Here is a 15,660-nt window from a genome sequence, read left to right on the forward strand (position 1 = left end):
GAGCATCATCTCATTCCCAATTTCCTCAGGGTGATGACATACTGAAATAAGGCACGTACCTAACAATTCTTCAGCTGCTACAAAATCAAATAAACAAAAGTGGGTAACATTTGCTATTGAAGCCAATCTTTCCCATAGGTTATATGTCATTCGGGCCCGTAATGAAGAAAGCGCTCCCGAGTCAACCCCTCCAGGAAATAGCAGGCACAAAAGGCATACAATCAGTACAGAATTAGCAATAATTTGGGCGAGAATTGCCACAAACAGAGTCTCAGGAGTCTCTGGCTGTTGGTTTGCTGCCAGTCTTCGTTGAGCCGCAGCGACCAATGCTATTACTGCTCCCCATGTCACGGGCCGGCTTGGGATGCTACGCCTCCTCCGTTTCCGTCCCGCCGTTGTCGATCCGGGAGGCGCCGCGGTCTCCTCCAAGGTCAGCTGAAAGTCTGGTATGGGGTTCGACAGCCCCTGGTGCCATGCCATGCTGTTTCAGTGTCGGTCGCACACACCGGGCTGGAACCCACAACGGTCCTGCAGGGAGAGACGCAGCAGCATATCCCCGACCCCAAGTGATTAGAGGTACTGGGCCCAGCCACTGCGGATCAGGCAGCTGACGGTAATAGACACGCGGTCTTTCCATTTGTGAAAATGCCGATCCGCGGGGGTCTGCTGATCTGCGTTCAGCGTTAAATTATTTAAAGTAAACAAAAGGATATGCAGTTGTTGCTGAATGTCTCCTAAGATTCGGAGACGCAGCTCCCCTTGTTTTAATTGTTTGTCGAGCAAGATTTTTAGCATGCGATTTGCACGTTCAACAATAGCTTGGCCTGTGGAATTATAAGGGATCCCGTGTCTGAGACGGACGTCCCATTGGGCACAAAAGGTGAAAAGTGCTGTGGAGCAATAGGCTGGGGCATTATCCGTTTTTTTCTGGCTCGGGTGACCCATAACAGCAAAACAGGCTAGCAAATGGTGAATAACTTTGGGAGTGGCTTCCCCACGCTGTGGGGTCGCCCAAAGGAACCCCGAATAGGTATCAATGAAAACATGTAAAAATGAATAGGGGCAGAATTGTGGCACGTGAGTGACATCCATTTGCCACAGCTGATTCGCTGCGGTACCTCTGGGGTTAACGGCATAAAAAAAGGTAGGGGCAGCAGCGGCACAGTGTGGGCAGGAACGAACAATGGAACGTGCATGATCAGCAGGAATGTGAAACTGCCGGGCCAAAACAGAGGCAGACTGATGAAAAAAGGCATGGCTTTCAATGGGGTCAAAAAAAAGAGAATTTACCTGACCACGTAACGCGCGATCGGCGCGCGCATTGCCTTCAATGAGTAGCCCAGGCAGAGGGGTATGACTGCAAATATGAGCAACAAAATAAGGGAAATTACGAGTGGAGATAAGATATTGCAAAGACAAAAACAGACGAAGGAGGTCCGCATCAACCTGAGGGGTAATAAGGGCAAGGGGTAAATGATCAATTACTTGATAAACATAATGGGTGTCAACAATTAAATTAAAGGGACAATCAGCAAAAAGTTGAAAGGCTAAAATAACAGCAGCCAGTTCTGAACGCTGCGCGGAACGCTGAGGCAGTGTAAAACGAGAATGCCAACGAGGGGGGTCACCTGATTGACAGGTGACTACACCTCGATGTGGAGAGCCATCAGATATTAATATCGAGGGTGGTGTCCAGCTTTGTAAGTAAATCACGGCCCCAAATATTGAGGTGGACAGGGAGTACAAAAGGGCGGATTGTAGCAAGGGCACAGCCTCCTGGTTTAGAGACCGTGACCCAAGACAAACTTTGGCGCCCGGGTTTGCTACCCCCGATCCCCCACAACTCTTTAGAAGGAACTGTTGGCCAACCGACCGGCCACTCCGGATCACGAATCACCGTAACGTCAGCTCCAGTGTCCACCAGCCCTGTAAAAGGAACATCATTTAAGAGAAGTGTTAACTGAGGTTTTGAGGGGCGGACTGACATTGTTAGAGCAACAAGTGGAGAGGACGTGCTGTGAGACAGTGAGTGAGACAACGTTGATCCAAAGCCGCTTCTGCCCCGGGTTCGATCCTCGGCGGCTGGCACCTGATAGGGGACTAAAATCAATTGTGCAATTGACCGTCCACGCGGGAGCGATTGCGGAAGATGGGTCCACACCTGAACCTTAATAACACCAGTGTAATCAGCATCGATGACTCCTGGGATGACAAAAAAACCCTGTTTCCCAGCGTGTGAGCGAGGGAGAACCAGACCCACAAATCCGGCAGGGAGAGGTCCCGTCACCTGCGTAGGTATGGCGCAGACCTCCCCCGGCAACTGAAAATCAGCGTCCTCCTGCATAATCAAATCAAGCCCTGCACTTCCGGCAGTCGCCGCCCTCATGGAATCTATGGATTGTAAGGCAGAGGAACAGTTGTCTGAGTGGGAAACACCCCCGTTTGGCCCTGGGTTCGGGGGGGACCCGTTGTGCGGTTTCCCGACCCGCTACGACACTGATTAGCCCAGTGATAGCCCTTCCGACACTTGGGGCACTTCTTTGAGGGGCGGGCGGGCGCCGTCGATGAGCGGCACTCCCGCTGAAAGTGACCCTCCTTACCACAGCGGTAACAACGCTTCCCCTCCTTCCCGGTTTTTCGCAGGGCGGCAGCCAGAACTCCAGCCTTATGTGCTTGGGTTCCGATGTTTTGGCACGCCCGTAGCATGTCTGAGAGCTCTAAAATGCCAGAGGCTTGTGCAGCCTGGAGAGCACGGCGGCAATCCTCGTTCGCATTTTCAACCGCCATTTTTAACAGGATCTCCTGAGCTGCCGCAGGGTTATCCACCTGTCGGAGGATAGCCTCCTGCAATCTGTTGGTAAAATCCATAAAGGACTCTGATGCACCCTGACGGATACTGGCAAAGCTTTTAGTAGGTCTGCCTGAATCCGGGACCTTCCGGAAAGCATGCTGGGCGCAGGTGGAAATAATGGGGAAGACGGCCTGAGGGAGTTGAGACTGCAGCTGAACGGTAGCAAACTGGCCCTCCCCTGCCAAGTGCTCATAAATGATACCTTGCTCTCTATATACCTGGGCTTGGCGTTCCGCCATCTGCCGATACTCACTAAGCCAAATAACATACTGACTGGGCGTCAGCATCATGCGCAACAGCGCCTTCCAGTCTTCAGGGATCAGGGAGTACCCACTACCTAGCCCTTCAATGAGACCACGCACATACGTGCTAGTCAGGCCGAACTCGCGAATCGCTTTCTTTACCTCTCTGATCACCGAGTAAGGCAAACTGACCCAGTCTGCAACCTGGTTGCCCTGGCCATCATCCTGCCAGGTCACAGGACAAACTGAGACCAGATCAGCCAGCTTCTCTGCTGTAAGATCTGAGCGAGTCCTCGCTGCGTGAACCATTTGTTGCACCAGCGAAAGCCTCTGAGCAGACGCAGACGACCCCCCGGGGGGCCCCGGAGCATGGGGCCCCACGGGAGGAGGGCGATCACACACCGGCTCCGGTGGGGAAGGCCAGGGAGGCAGTGGTAATAGAGGCACTGGGGGCGAAGCAGGGGGGAGGGATGGTTGCAGGAGCGGACGGGGGTGGCGGGATCGGCAGCCCCTCTGTTGGCGCGGGAGAGGGCCTTTCTGAGGTGACACAGTGTGTTGCATCGGTAGGAGGGGGGATGGCTGCAGGAGCGGACGGGCGTGGCGAGATCACCAGCCTCGCGAGGGAGGGCCTGTCTGAGGCGACACGCAGTATCGCATCGCGACAGAGGTGCCAGGCATGTAAAGCCTGCACGGGTGCCCGAGGCTCTTCGTGCAATGTCTGGCCCAACCGCTCCCAGTCCGCTAGCTTAAGGGTTCCGGCTTCAGGGTACCATGGGCATTGGGCATTCACCTCCTGTAGCAGGAGAGTGAGTTCTCGAGTGGGGCAGTCATGCTGAGCCTTACGCAGCAAATACTGTAGCTCATTGCGGTGTTGCACTTGCAAAGCAGAGAGGGAGCTTCCCATACTTACCACAACGAAAAATACTCACCGGGATCCACGAGGCGGATGAGTGACGCGTCTGAAACCCTTGCCGGGCGAGGTGAGTGCTGAGGGCCCCACGTTTGGGCGCCAGTTGTGGCGGTTCAATGACAAGACAGAACACAGCTTTTAGCAAGCAAGCAGGCTGGTCTCTGCTAACCGACTTCTGCCTGTCAGCTTTCCACCTTCCCCTTTATTCTCTCTCTCCCCCCGCGCATTACATTCTCCAACAGATAAAAGGAATACACTGGCTTTGTTTAGCATTCTTATTTACCAATTTCTATCTACCGCATTCCTTGCTCTCGGGCCTTGAGCCCAGTCCTGGGAGGCTTCCCATGGTTCATATCATCTTGGCGAGATTCCAAGGTTGATGCCCTTGAAAGGAGCTGTGTGTGCACTACTCCTACACAACACTCCGGGTGTGCCCTGAATGTTGCCAAGCGCATAAACCTTTATGAATCCTACATGGACGTATGAAGAAGATGCTCTTTAATGTCTTCAGTGCCTTGTGGGCTATTGTATTAGTCCAATAAAGATGCATACTTGTGGCTAAAAGAATGTATGTCCATGTTACTTGTCTTCCCTTTGTGGCTTAGCCTTGATTTGTCTATCACCTTGTATCGGGTATAAAGCCATCAACATCTACTTCCATTCAGTGATGCCAGACTTTGTTGCCCACTAGTCAAAAAGTCTTGCAAGAACTCAGCACTTTTCCCTTGTTGCCCTGTATGCATCTGGAAATTGTGCAGTGCCACCATGTTACCTTACTTCAGATCTCTTCTTAAAACCCTCCTTTGCCACAATGCCTATGAAAAACTTGGCCAGACTATGCAACTGCTGTGCTGAGATTGCTGCTTATCACACTCATCATAACTGTATCCCTATTATTCTCTGTTCCCCCCTGTCTGTTTGTTGTATCTTTTGTGGTCTCTTGCTTAGACTGTAAGCTGTCTAAGGCAGTGACCATATCTTTATTATACATTTGCCCAATGATGCCCAAATCCCTTATTGAAGCCTGTGGGCATTACTGTAAACAATAATTCCTTGAATTAACATTGCCATATTTAGATATCCCCGCCCTTTTGTGTGCACTGAGATCTAGCCCCGCATTCAAATAGCTTACCCCTTTTCCTGCTTTGATCCTTTAGTTAGACTCAAAAGCACACGCCAGTCCTGAATCACCATCTGACAGCAACTCTCCAACAGCGTATGTTGTTCTCTAGGTTTTACTGTATAGTAGCAGGAAGACAGCATTGGATATATTCTGTTGCCTTATTCATATGAGGCAGGAAGATATTTGTGATCAAGCTTGTTCTGGAGGAAGAAGCAGCCAGAGTAATGATCGTTTTTATTGGGCCGAACCATTTTTGTAAAATCTATCAAAATTTCCAGAAAAAACTCTTTGAACTAAAGCTTGGTATATTTAAAAATATTCTTTTGGTCCAAGAAAAGGTATCCTTTATCTTCCTTGTCTACTTTTAGAACGAGTTAAACATTTTTCTACATAACAGTTTTCTGTTTTCAATTTTGCAAAAGTGCATTTTCAATGTCATGGAATATGTCAATTTCAATGAGATTTTCAACAGGAAATATTTCAAATCATGTGTTACGGCTTTGTCAGTTTTTTATCAGTTTTTTAATGTTGAAACATTTAGTTTACGTTTATTTAAACTTTTATATTGTAATAATTTTAATATATTATTTAAATGTTATTGAAATTACTATTTTTTTTACCTTATTGAAACTCAACATTATGACATTATCTAGAAGAAACAATTTGGCAATATTGAAATGAAACATTGCAATATTTCAGAATCAATTTTTTCTAGTTTTCTATCGTTTGGGAGATTTTGATATTGTAATTTTTTGTATTGATTCAGGATTTTTTTTTTTCAAGTCTGACTTTCCTGGAGAACAGAAATGCCATTTTCTGATCAGCTCTAGCCTCTTTATCCTTGTGGGGTTGGGAAACACTAAGTAATCGCCACATGGTGTCAGTAACAAGTTGTGCAGTTTACAGAAAGGCAATGTACAGGCATTTCATCTCTACACACACGCAAATTGCTATAAAAATAAGAAGTGGGTCTGATAAGCTAACAAGCATGAGGATGTACTAGAGTCATGGGGAAAGCTCCATCCCTAATTAACTTTTTTGTGAATAGCTACTGCAATTTATATGCTGCTGTAAGTAAGATCATTTACTTTGGTCCTTCTTGATAGAAGACCAAAATCAACTGCAGAGTCTAGGCACAACCATATGAAATATTTTGCTTTTGTAAAAATGTTTATCATTTCAGGATTATTATGACATTTAATTCTCAACCAATGACAGAATGTAAAGTTTGTATACAAATAAGTATCAGAAATCCATAAATATATTTTATCTACAAAGAAGTCCCCAAACAAACAAAACATCTTGAGGGCTAATAAAAGGGGAAATAATTAGACATTTACTTTAAAAAATTAACATTTATAAAATAAATCTCTTAAAATAGTTGATCTTGCTCTGATCAACACAATAGCAATCATGAAATAGATGCTAATCTGTCAGATGGAGATGGGGACCATTATTAGAATTAATGCGGCTAACTGCCCTATTCTTAATTGAAGAAGCCAAAAACATTTTCCCATCATCATAGTCAAAACAAACAAACAATCTATAATGCTTTTGATCTGTGATTTAATCTAAGCTTGGCAAGGAAGCAAATGGGAGCGTGGAAGCTGAGAGCATCAAATCTCAAGCCTTAAGCAAACCCATTTTCACACTGAGCGTGTGCAGCTTCGGATAGGTCTGGATTTTATTATATATAAAATTTCAGTTTTTTCCAGACTAACTGCAACACAAGATCTCTATCATAAGAAGGCATAAATACTTCTATTATAGCAACAATGGAAAGAGGAAATTTGTCTGAAGATTTAGATAGTGGTATTGATCCTCAGCTGGTATCAATCACCATAGCTTCACTTAAGTCAGGTTTGCATTGGCTGAGGCTCTCGCCTGGAATCTTTATTGGGTATCCTGAAAAATCTTACAAGGAATGCCAAATTCTTGCTAAGAATTTAATAAAGCCCGGATATTATAATGAGCTTTACAGAGGCAAACTCCTGCACTCACCTGGAGCCCAGCTGAAGTCAAGATTCCATGCAGAATTCACTTCAGGATCAAAGCTTTAGTTAGGTCCCCCAGTTATCAAAAGGCATACATGCAGACATCAGAGCTTTTATAAAATATGAGAGGCTTTGTTGAAATTGTCTAGATTCTCTATTTCCCAATATAACAAGATATTATCTTTAAGACACCAGTTAGAATTTTGGTACTTCCATTCATTGTTAGCAAGTCAAAATGTTTTTCTCCACACGTGCAAGATACTTGTCTATGGTTTCCAGCTGAGTTTCAATATGGGTGATTTTATTATTAGCAATGTCAAGTTAAGCATCAAGAGTATGGGCGGCTGTATGAATTAGTTCAAAATCAGGACTGTGTATAGTAACAGATTTGGAAGAAAATGATTGCCTTTCTCAACCAAACTACTTAGAGTGGTGTATAATAGTTAAGGGAAAACATGTCAGGGATTGTAGCTCCAGGGAAATGCTCCTTGTGCTGGACAGTTGTGCCATCATAAGAATGTCACTTAACATTTTTTCCAATGGCACCCCATCCCTATTTTTCTGTTCATACTTTGACGGCATCATGAATGTACGAATCAGAAAAAAGAATGAAAATTAGAATGGAGGCTAATGCCTCCTTAAGCCAAGGGGAGTAAGGTTCGCAATTACCAACGGGAAATTAGCCCTAAAATGGACTGCCAGATATAAGGCTCCAGCCAGATATAAGGCTTATCAAACAGCCCCTAGAGCAAAATGCACCAAGAGATAACCGCAGTCCTGCTACCCCATAAGCATCTGCCAGAGAGCAGCGGCAGGTCAAGGGGTGGAGGATTTCACTCCCTGACGTCACTTCCAGGAGTGAGGAAGATGGTATAGTGGTGACCAGCAGTTTAGTATGTTTTTCTTTTATAAAGTTATCCAAACTAGGGCTGGTCAGGAGGGCAAGTTAGCCATTTTTTTGGTTTGTTCCCCCCAAATCTGAAATTTGATCAAGTTCAAAATTTGAAAATTCTGACCACTTTCCTGACTGGGTAGATACCAATCCATTTTGAATTTAAAATAAATAAATAAAATAGACTCATCTAAGGAGTCTGTTAAAGCTTTGGGTGAACGTTTTGATAACCTATATTTGATCCAAGCAGCTATTTTTAAGGGGCTGGTTTGTGCCCTAGCATTCCATGGCTGTACTGAGCAATAATTACCCTTTGTCACCCAACCCAACACCGTAAAGACCTTCTCACATGCCATGGGGACAGTGAGTTTGTGCCCAATATTTCCTCTCCAGTAAGGTGAGGAGGGTGGGTAGAGCCACTATGCATGAGAGATATGTTGCTCCCTATAAAGGTTGTACCACTCCAGGACCCAATACAAGAGATGCGCACAGGAAGGAGGTATCTCAGAGATGCATCAATGCGGCACAGTGATTCCTGGCATGCTGCAGTTTATATACTGTCCTTTACTCAGGGTGTGTCCAAGGGCTTAATCTATTCCCTAAATAATGAAGAGGTTTGCTACTCAATCACTCAAATGTTCATAGACAACGAACTCAAAAGGGGCATGAACACAGCCAAGGGGAATTAAGAAGCGTGGTTGCGTATTCATAGAAAAAATGCTGTACCATTCAGGTCTAATCCTAGCAGTATTCAATATTTGGTGGCGCATTGCTTTTTTTATTGCACATTGATTAATTGTTGTTTTTTATTGTATATTGATTAATTGTTGATTAATTGATTTTATTGCACATTGATTAATTGTTATAGGCTACAGCCGTGCAGGATAGTGGCATCCACTCACAAGGAATTTTCCATTCCATTTCACATACCTTGAGTTTCAGATTTGAATGAATCAAAAAACTTCACAGTGAAATTCAACCTAAATTGCTGAGTTTTATGTAATTTCCAGTTCAAAGAAAACTGTTGAGCTCCACATGGATTTTTCAGCCCCACACCCATCAAATATAACAGGTTTGCTTGTTTCATAGTAGCAGCCGTGTTAGTCTGTATTCGCAAAAAGAAAAGGAGTACTAGTGGCACCTTAGAGACTAACCAATTTATTTGAGCATGAAGTGAGCTGTAGCTCACGAAAGCTTATGCTCAAATAAATTGGTTAGTCTCTAAGGTTTGCTTGTATCTTAGTTATTTTGAACTACAACTGAGCGAAATATTTATAGTGGGAAATTGGTGGATAAGATAGTGGGAGACAAATTTAATTTAATACACAAAGAGGGAAGGCTGTCAAACTGTCCTTCACATCATCTCTATAGTCTGTCCTTTCTTCCTCAATGCTACCACTACAAACCTTTTTTTGCCCTTATTATTAATTATCTGCATGGCACTGGCAGCGAGAGACCCAAAGTGAGGGTAGCCCCCTTTATGATATCTGGAGCTGGCCCCAGGACAACAATTCTGTTTTGTTTGAGGCTTTAAACATTTGTGTTACACATTTGAATAAAAACAAAACCTTCTGAACATTTTTGTGCAATGGCATTGGGTCAAAAATGACCATTTTGGATTGACAACTCAGGTTTTCAATTTGGATGTCTCTCTCTCTCTCTCTCTCTCTCTCTGGTGACCAGAGAGCCCTGGTCCTCAGAAACCTTCCTGACAAAAGTGTTGAAACCAGTATATCTCTGCTACATGTTTTGGCTTTGACAAAGCACCATATCTGGATGAAAATACGTCTTATAAAAATGTTCCAACGGCCTCTGATTCTAGACCCAGGCAAGGTAATACACAGCCCTGCCATAAGAGTCTACAACCTACATAGGCAAAACAGACAATTTGGTGGGAAACAGGAAATAATATCCTACTTTTACTGAGAGACCAAGTGCCTTAACCTAGGTCACACAGGAACTCTGGGGCAGAGGCAAGAACTGAATCCAGTGCTTTAATGTCCAAGTGCAGTGTCTCACAAGAACTTCCTCTCTTCTCCTGTCTCATATTAACTACTGTAAAATGTCTTTCTTATATCCCCACATCTCACATCATCCCACTGTAGTCTCTATAAAATGCATCTTCCTTTGCGCTACACAGGGGAATTTTTTTTTAAAGTCTAATATTGTCATGCTGTCTGGAGTGGTTCACAACCATGAGTGCCAGCCTCAGGGCAGACTGCCCTGCTTTTTGATAGACACCCCATACCAGTGGTATGTTCTATACACAGATTTCACCAACCCAGTAATAAATGTGAACGCCCTGAAATACCTAGCCTTACCAGGGAGTCACAGACCGTTCCCTTGGGCACTCCAGTCTATCTTGCCACCCAGACAAGCTGGACTTAGTGATAAACGGTCACTTACACCAAAGCTCACAAAATATTCAGGTTACTCCCAGTCCCAAAAAACCAGTCACTTACACCAAATCAGTTTGTACTTAAGGGTATGTCTACTCTACGAAATTAGGTCGAATTTATAGAAGGCGTTTTTTTTAAAAATCGGTTTTATATATTCGAGTGTGTGTGTCCCCACAGAAAATGCTCTAAGTGCATTAAGTGCATTAGCTCAGCGGAGTGCTTCCACAGTACCGAGGCTAGAGTCGACTTCCGGAGCGTTGCACTGTGGGTAGCTATCCCACAGTTCCCGCAGTCCCCGCTGCCCATTGGAATTCTGGGTCGAGATCCCAATGCCTGGTGGGGCTAAAACATTGTCGCGGGTGGTTCTGGGTACATATCGTCAGGCCCCCGTTCCCTCCCTCCCTCCGTGAAAGCAAGGGCAGACAATCGTTTCGTGCCTTTTTTCCTGAGTTACCTGTGCAGCCGCCATACCACGGCAAGCATGGAGCCCACTCAGCTCACTGTCACCGTATGTCTCCTGGGTGCTGGCAGACGTGGTACTGCATTGCTACACAGCAGCAGCAACCCATTGCCTTGTGGCAGCAGACGGTGCAATAGGACTGGTAGCCGTCATTGTCATGTCCGAGGTGCTCCTGGTCGCCTCTGTGAGGTCAATCAGGAGTGCCTGGGCAGACATGGGCGCAGGGACTAAATTTGGAGTGACTTGATCAGGTCATTCTCTTTAGTCCTGCAGTCAGTCCTATTGAACCATCTTATGGTGAGCAGGCAGGTGATACGGATTGCTAGCAGTCCTATTGCATCATCTTCTGCCGGCAGGCAAGAGATGAGGATGGCTAGCAGCCCTACAGCACCATCTTCTGCCGAGCAGCCATGAGATGTGGATGGCATGCAGTCCTTCTGCACCGTCTGCTGCCAGCCAAAGATGTAAAGGATAAATGGAGTGGATCAAAACAAGAAATAGACCAGATTTGTTTTGTACTCATTTGCAAACCCCCCCACCCGCACCCTGTCTAGGGGACTCATTCCTCTAGGTCATACTGCAGTCACTCACAGAGAAGGTGCAGCGAGGTAAATCTAGCCATGTACCAATCAGAGGCCAGACTAACCTCCTTGTTCCAATAAGAACAATAACTTAGGTGCACCATTTCTTATTGGAACCCTCCGTGAAGTCCTGCCTGAAATAGTCCTTGATGTAAAGCCACCCCCTTTGTTGATTTTAACTCCCTGTAAGCCAACCCTGTAAGCCGTGTCGTCAGTCGCCCCTCCCTGCGTCAGAGCAACGGCAAACAATCGTGCATCTGAGTTGAGAGTGCTGTCCAGAGCAGTCACAACGGAGCACTCTGGGATAGCTCCCGGAGGCCAATACCGTCGAATTGTGTCCACAGTACCCCAAATTCGACCCGGCAAGGCCGATTTAAGCGCTAATCCACTTGTCAGGGGTGGAGTAAGGAAATTGATTTTAAGAGCCCTTTAAGTCAAAATAAAGGGCTTCATCGTGTGGACGGGTGCAGGTTTACATCGATTTAACGCTGCTAAATTCGACCTAAAGTCCTAGTGTAGACCAGGGCTTAGATCTCACACCAAAGACAACACTTGTAGAAAAATCCTATAGTAAAACTAACTAAGGATTTATTAACTAGGAAACAGAAATGAGAGTGTTATTTTCAGGTTAAAGCAGGCAACATACACACAGATGAGTTACAGTCAATGGTTCCGAAAGGTGACAAAAAAGTAGAAGGTTTCAGAGTAGCAGCCGTGTTAGTCTGTATTCGCAAAAAGAAAATGAGTACTTGTGGCACCTTAGAGACTAACCAATTTATTTGAGCATAAGCTTTCGTGCGCTACAGCTCACTTCATCGGATGCATTCAGTGGAAAATACAGTGGGGAGATTTATATACACAGAAAACATGAAACAATGGGTGTTATCATACACACTGTAAGGAGAGTGAAGTCTCTCCACACTGAATGTATTTTAGGGCTAACCCAGGGGATCGTTGCTTTTGTTTCCCAGCTTCAGCCCTATGAGAATCCAAACAGCAAACAGATGAAAAATTTTCATGTCAGTGGTCTTTAGTTCCTTCTAGAATTCAAGCTGATGGGATGAGCTTTCTTGCACATATTACTTTCATGGGTGTAGATGGGCTTCTTGATGAGGGGGGAACCACTTCTCCTTACTGGGTTCATAGTAGTCATTTTTACAGTTATAAAGCAAAAAATTACATATTACCTTATAGCATGGGATACAGACATTACAAGTAAGATTAATGCATGCAACAACTTACAAGTATTTTATAACATCTAAACACATTCTAACAACACTAACATACAGGTGAACTGGTCTGGTTTCTAGTTATGAATTGTCAGTGGTCAGCCGACACCTACAGCCTTATCAAGAGCTGGCACCAGGTCCACCAGCATCACAAATATGTCAGTTTAAACTAGGACCACATACATTTATTGATGCATCATTCATAACTGTTTGGTGTCACTACAGGGCAGAATTACAGTTATTTGGGTACTCTGACTTTGTATTTCCACACCTTAACTTGTTTGGATTTCTGCTAACTTTAAGCTAATTTCTGACTGTTCTAGGTTTATAATGCTTGTTTCTGGGATAATTACAATAACATTGTAAAGATTTTTCACCCTAAGTTATGCACATGTTGTTTCAACCTTAACTCCATTTTACTATAATTTTGTCTGGGACTATATATATATATAAAATCCCCAGTGAATGAATGTTTTGAGCTATTGGGTATATATAGAATTCAGAATGTAAGTTGCTTGGGGGAAGGGCCTGTATCTTCCTTTGTGTTCACACATTTAAAAATAAGTGAAAATGTCACAAATTTTCCACCAGAATGTTTTTCCATCAGAAAATGCCATTTCATCTAAATCAAAACTTTCCATGCGAAAGTGTCGATTTCAACAAAAGTTCATTTAGAAACACAATCAAAATGAAACATTCCTTATCAGAATGGATATGTTGGAACAAGAACACGTGGATATAAACTGGCCATCAACAAGTTTAGGCTTGAAATTAGACTAAGGTTTCTAACCATCAGAGGAGGGAAGTTCTGCAAAAGCTTTCCAAGGGAGGTAGTAGGGGCAAACAAACTAACTTGTTTTAAGACAGAGCTTGATAAGTTTATGGAGGGGATGGTATGATGAGATTGTCTACAATGGCATGTGGCCAATCTGTGACTGCTATTAGCAAATATCGCCAACAGCCAGAGATGGGACACTAGATGAGGAGAGCTTTGAGTTACTACAGAGAATTCCTCCCCAGGTGTCTGGTTGATGGGTCTCATCCAGATGTTCAGGGTCTAACTGACCACGTATATGGGGTTGGGAAGAATTTTTTCCCCAGGTCAGATTGGCAGACACCGGGGGCGGGGAGGGTTGCCTTCCTCGGCAGTGTGGGGCACGCATCACTTGTTGGGTTGAACTACAGTAAATGGTGGATTCTCTGTAACCTCAAGTCTTTAAATCAAGATTTGAGGACTTCAGTAATTCAGCTAGAGGTCATGGGCCTATTACAGGGGTGGCAAGCGAGGTTCTGTGGACTGCAACATGCAGGAGGTCAGACTAGATGGCCATGATGGTCCCTTCTGGTCTTAAAGTCTATTTTGATTTTTCTTTTCAAAATAACTTTTTGCCTAGAAATGTAATTTGTTTTATATTATAATTAGAGCTGCCTGGCAAAAGAAACGTCCTTCCTGTAAGAAAAATTGTTTTTGAAAAAAAGTTCAGCATGAAAAAAGACAAAAAATAATATCAAAACCTAAACATTTTTCACAGGAAGGAAGTTCAAAGAAATATTGTGTTTCAGACACACTGCAACAGTCTTGCAGCTGGAACACTTTGGTGTTTCCAAGCAAAATGATCCCCTGCTCCCTAGGGTGCCTGGCTCCCAGGATCCTCCGTTCCAAGGGGAGCCATCTGCTTGTGGAACCTGAGAACTAGGCAGCCCACACACCCATGAGGTGGGCAGTCTGGGGAGCTTGCCAGCTGGGCACCTGAGGCATCCATTCATGGTGTCTGGCAGGCAGGCAATTAACCAACCCACCAAGCGGGCAGTCTGGGGAACCGGCCAACAGAGGACCCACCTAAAACAGAAAGATGGGCAGCCAATGAGCAAATTAAATCATATTTTTTAAAACTGACATTTTCTGCCAAATGGGAATTCTGATTCCTGCACAGCTCTAGTTCGAGGGGAAATTTCAGCAACTCTCCTCTTCAACACATTTCTGAACCATTCATGTCCTTGCTTCCTCTGTGTGTGAGAGAGAATGAAGAGAGGCACATCCAGATCATGTCTTTGGTTTTCCATTCCTGGACTCTCATCTCCTATTTTATTCCTAGTCTAAATGTGTTTAGATATAATGGAAAACACAGGTTTTTATGAAAGCCTTCCTTCCTTCCTTCCTACATAAGCATGGCAGATGGACAACCCTGACTTCTCATTGATAGAGTAAAGGTGGAGGATGGAGAAAGAAAGAAAAGAGAGAAGCAGGTGAGAGGAATGAGTATGAGAGGGGATAAAAACAAGAAGGGCCCAACCCCTCCCCCAATTTATAGCAGTGAAGTTGAATTAAGCAGTATCTAGATGAGATCTTTATGGTAAAATGTCTTATTGCAACCCTTACATTTATATTTTGAGCTTAGTTAGAATTTTGAATGAGTAATTGATTAGATTCCCCTTCTTCCAAATGAATTTAACCATGTGATTATGCAGAAATAGGCATACTGAGGGCTCCAATTTGCTTGCCAGTAGAAGTTTCCCTGGAGTAAAAATGATAACACAGAAATACCTTCCTATATTCACAGAGTTCAAGGCCAGAAGGGACCGTGAGAACCAGTAAACAATCGGTCATTACATTTTATCCAGTTACCCCTGTATTGAGCCCAATAACCTGAGTTTGCTTAAATCATATCTTCCAAGAAGGAATCCAGTCTTGATTTGACGGCATCAAAAGATGGAGAATCCATCACTTTCCTTAGGTGTTTGTTCCAATGGTTAATCGTCCTAACTGTTAAAAACTGGTGCCTAATTTTTAATACGAATTTGTCTAGCTTCAGCTTCTGGCCATCAGTTCTTGTTATGTCTTTATCTGCTAGATTAAAAAGCCTTTTTCTACATAGAATTTTCTCCTTTTGAAGGTACTTAAACGTTGCAGTCACATCACCTCCCAATCTTCCTTTTAATAAACTAAACAGACTGAGCTCTTTAAGTCTTTCACTGTTA

General features: G+C 44.2%; 1 long non-coding RNA gene across 1 annotated transcript; it reads right to left on the reverse strand.

Moving 5' to 3' along the window:
- Positions 1-379: 379 nt before the first annotated feature.
- On the reverse strand, positions 380-1,906 carry LOC141987055 (uncharacterized). Its single transcript, XR_012639430.1, has 3 exons — positions 1,874-1,906; positions 1,291-1,357; positions 380-528 (listed from the first exon to the last, which is right to left on the reverse strand). It is a non-coding gene; the product is annotated as an uncharacterized LOC141987055 (long non-coding RNA).
- Between the last annotated feature and the right edge of the window lie 13,754 nt (positions 1,907-15,660).

The sequence above is a fragment of the Natator depressus genome, chromosome 5 (assembly GCF_965152275.1).
Source record: "Natator depressus isolate rNatDep1 chromosome 5, rNatDep2.hap1, whole genome shotgun sequence".
In the NCBI taxonomy this organism is placed as follows: Eukaryota; Metazoa; Chordata; order Testudines; family Cheloniidae; genus Natator; species Natator depressus.